This window comes from Phoxinus phoxinus, assembly GCF_949152265.1.
Source record: "Phoxinus phoxinus genome assembly, chromosome: 12".
NCBI lineage: Eukaryota > Metazoa > Chordata > Actinopteri > Cypriniformes > Leuciscidae > Phoxinus > Phoxinus phoxinus.
Window position 1 is genome coordinate 14,594,520 of NC_136887.1, and position 3,895 is coordinate 14,598,414.

General features: G+C 38.0%; 1 long non-coding RNA gene across 1 annotated transcript; it reads right to left on the reverse strand.

Moving 5' to 3' along the window:
- Positions 1-1,063: 1,063 nt before the first annotated feature.
- LOC307008148 lies at positions 1,064-2,876 on the reverse strand. Its single transcript, XR_013799764.1, has 3 exons — positions 2,742-2,876; positions 1,406-1,597; positions 1,064-1,298 (listed from the first exon to the last, which is right to left on the reverse strand). It is a non-coding gene; the product is annotated as an uncharacterized lncRNA (long non-coding RNA).
- Between the last annotated feature and the right edge of the window lie 1,019 nt (positions 2,877-3,895).

Below are 3,895 nucleotides of genomic sequence, written 5' to 3' on the forward strand. Positions count from 1 at the left end.
AGTAATAATAACTTCAGTAATAGATTAAGTGTTCGATGTTGTTGGCAGCAGGTGTGTTATTATCTCTCAGTGCTATTTTCATACATTATCATCTCTACACATCTTTTTCAATTGTGCATGTGGTTTTTACAGTATATTTAAAGGGATAGTTCACCCAAAAATGAAAATCTCTCAAGTTGTTCCAAACCTGTGTGAGTTTCTTTCTTCTTCTGAACACAAAATAACATATTTTGAAGAATGATGGTAATCAAACAGTTGACTTAACCATTGACTTCAAAATACTATGGAAATCAATGGGTACTGCCAAGGTTACCAATATTGTTCAAAATATCTCCTTTTGTGTTCAACAGAAGAAAGAAACTCAGGAACAACATGTAGCTAAATGATGATAGAATTATAATTTTTGGGTGAACTATCCCTTTAACACAGTTTCATGTACATGTAGGAATGTAATCAAAGGCATTGAAGGCAGTAGTATTACATGTTGCAATGGTTGGAGAGTAATACTAGAAGTTGTTATAGTTCCAACACAGGACAAGAAACACTAGCACTATTGAAAATAAACATAGAGGCTTTAGTAATAGTATTAGTAATGGTAGTAGAAGTAGAAGGAGTAGTATCAAAAGTAGTAGTTGTAGCAGTATAAATAGCAGCAGTGGTTGTTGTGGTTATGCTGTTGTTAGTGGTCACAGGGCTATGGCCACTGGTACCAGACCAATGTGGTGAGCTGAAACACAGTACAAGAATTTGAGGCTTAAATGTGGGCGAGACGCTGCAAAAAACTAAAACTTTTAAGTATTTTGAAGCTGTTCTTGGCAACCATGTGCCGACGAGCACCTTTACGACCACTGATGAATTATTGTTTTTTCCGTGACAGCCAGGTTTACCAGACATCAACAGCCCAGGAGCTTTGAGTAACATCACATAAAACTGAGTCACTGGATAAGTTTAGTGCTGGAACGACGTTTCTGCTCTCTGGTTTCAAACATCTTTATTTTAACTGCGAATTCTCCATAATCTCAGTAATTCCTTCATTTTAGTTTCACGCTCTCCTTACCTCTGATCCTTTGATTTGGGGTAGTTCGGATAATGAATGCTACCCAGAAAATGCCTGCTTTGTCCTCCACTTATCCACTCATTCAAACGCTTACATCTTGGCCTGGATATGCAGACAGTATGCGGAGTTGGGCTCCTCTTTGCCACTATCTTCTGGCACTTACTCCCTCGTGACTGAACGTGAGCCATCGAAGCCTCTACTTTGCTGCACATAAGCTGATTTCTGGAGCCTTGGGCCAGTCCTGCGGTTGGCAAAAGTAAGCCATTAATATCAACTTTGGTCTCAACGTAAAGTGAAAAATGTAGCCTGTCTATGTATGCAAAAACCTGATGGAATGAAAAGACTCACCACGAAAGGATTACACTTGGCCTAACATCCTTAAATGCCATTCATGCAAAAACATTTTGACAGCAAAAACCAAATTCCACAAGGATTTGGTTTCTACTCCTCTCCATTGTCACTCCCAGGTTTTTAAACACTCTTTCACTGCCCTGTAGTCGAGCCTCTGGAGAGCGGTAGAAGTGGCGGTAGACAGCAAAACTAGAGCAAAGAAGTGTTTCATCGAATTAACTTAATTCTGATACATAATGTGCAGCCTGTATGGTGAGTATCTTGTACTTTTTACTTTTCGAAACCAACTGGTTCCACCAAAATATCATATTTTCTACAGTTGTAAACTATGCCTACAATAATATGACTTATGTATACAGTGTAAACAAATCTTTCATTTTAAAGAGCAGCTACTTTTCTAAACGTTTTTTTCAATGGATACAATCCAATTATTGCAGTTCCAAACCATATAGAGTCGGCTTGCTGTTTTACTAATATAGTAGTAATTATTAAAAGATCGCAATCTCGATTCAAACAACCACGCAATCTCATTTCTAAATAACAACGATTAGCCTGTGTCTATTAAATCTTTGACAAACCCACAGTGGAACATTCAAATCTGCATTTGCAGATATAGCAGTTATTATCATGTTGGGATAGCTCAAAGAAACAGGTTCTCAAACAATCTTTTCAACCACAGTAGGCCTATCACTATTTCTTTGTTACACATCAAATTCAAATTCACATTATCACAGAAGTACTATAAAAGTTCAAAGCAATCAAATAACAGAGTAAATCATCTTTTGAAAGTTTAAAATAACGATTGTGTCAATTGCATCGTTACACCAGGTGGCGACAAGTGACTGTTAAAATTTTTTATTTGTCATTGATTAATTTATTTAAAGGGGTGGTAAAGTATGATTTCACTTTTCTAACTTTAGTTAGTGTGAAATGTTGCTGTTTGAGCATAAACAACATCTGCAAAGTTACAACGCTCAAAGTTCAAAGAAAAGGAAGATATTTGCTTTTAAAGAAAAGGACTACAACAAACGGCTGGTAGGGACTACACAACATTCCTCCGGGGTTAGTGACATCAGCAAGTCTAAAATGTACATAAACCCCGTCCCCGGGAACACGCAGTCCATGCTGAGAAGAGGAAAAGTTGTTGTAGTCGAGCACATTTGTGAGTCGAGTCAGCTCAAACTTTAGCATCCATCTTTTCACATGCAATAGAAAGTCACTCTGTGTGCATCTCACAACAGTTCCTATACGAGCGATTTAAAGATTACCATGACAGAATATCCTAATTGAAAATAGCTAATTCCACATCAGCAACATAAATTCATAAACTAACCATTCAGAGACGTCATGTTGCATTCTACATGTTGTCACTTATTATTGAGTCTCTCCATCGTTGTCTGACTCTGTTTTAACATTAAAGGCAGAACAGTTTGTGTCATTTTAGTGTGTCTGCGTGAGGTATTCGCAGCTGCTAACGAGCTCTTGAAACCCCGCCCTCGGCAGCAACTCATTTGGATTTAAAGGGCCAGGCACAAAATAGTGCGTTTTTGCAAACCCTCAAAAAGTGACAACTTTAACATGCTTTATAAAAAATATCTGTGGGGAATTTTGAGCTTAAACTTCACATACACAGTCTGGGGACATCAGAGATTTATTTTACATCTTGTGAAAATGGCATTTTACCACCCCTTTATTTAAGAGATTTGTTAAAAAAAATACTGATAAAGGCAGTAATGAAACAAGTGAAGTGCTAAATTCGGAACCCCATACTAACACATCACTGTTTTTTCCATAGAAAGATGTGGGGAAAACAGAAAGAGTAGCCTATGCTAGTATGTGGTTCCAAATTCAGCAAAATATAATGACTGAGTCAGTCATTGAATCATTCATTCAGATGTTTGTTTGGTGTGTTTTTTTTTTGGGGGGGGGGGGGGGGGGGGGTGTTCATTCAGATTAATTAAACATTTTAAATAGACTGCAGAAATTAACATTTTGTCAGAGCCTGTTGTTTTTGTTTAGTTGTCTGTTGAGAACCGTGGGAGGATCTCTAGTTGGAACTCTAACAGAATAGGGTAGTATTTTAACCATCATTTAACCTCATAAGTTAGTGATTTGGACACTCTACAGGCAGCAACTCATGCAAATTGATTTCAATAGACCAGTTTACATTTCTATCACCTCATTCTGTCAGGGTTCTGCCCTGGCAGCCTTGTCTGTTTTGTCTTTGTTTCATGTTTCTATGTTTGTCTTGTGTTTGAGCATGTGCCTCTGTCTTTGTTTGTGTTTGCCATGTGCTCCTTTTCTCCCACCTCCTTGTTTCCAGTTAACACACCCTCTTGATTAGTCCACGTCTTGTCCTTGTTTCACTTATTGTGCTCACCTGAACCTCATGTGCTCTGGTCCCTTTATTGTGCCCCTTTCCCTAGTGGTGTGGAGATCGAGGCTTCGTGAAGCAATGAAACAGTTGAACCAAATGTGCCATATTGT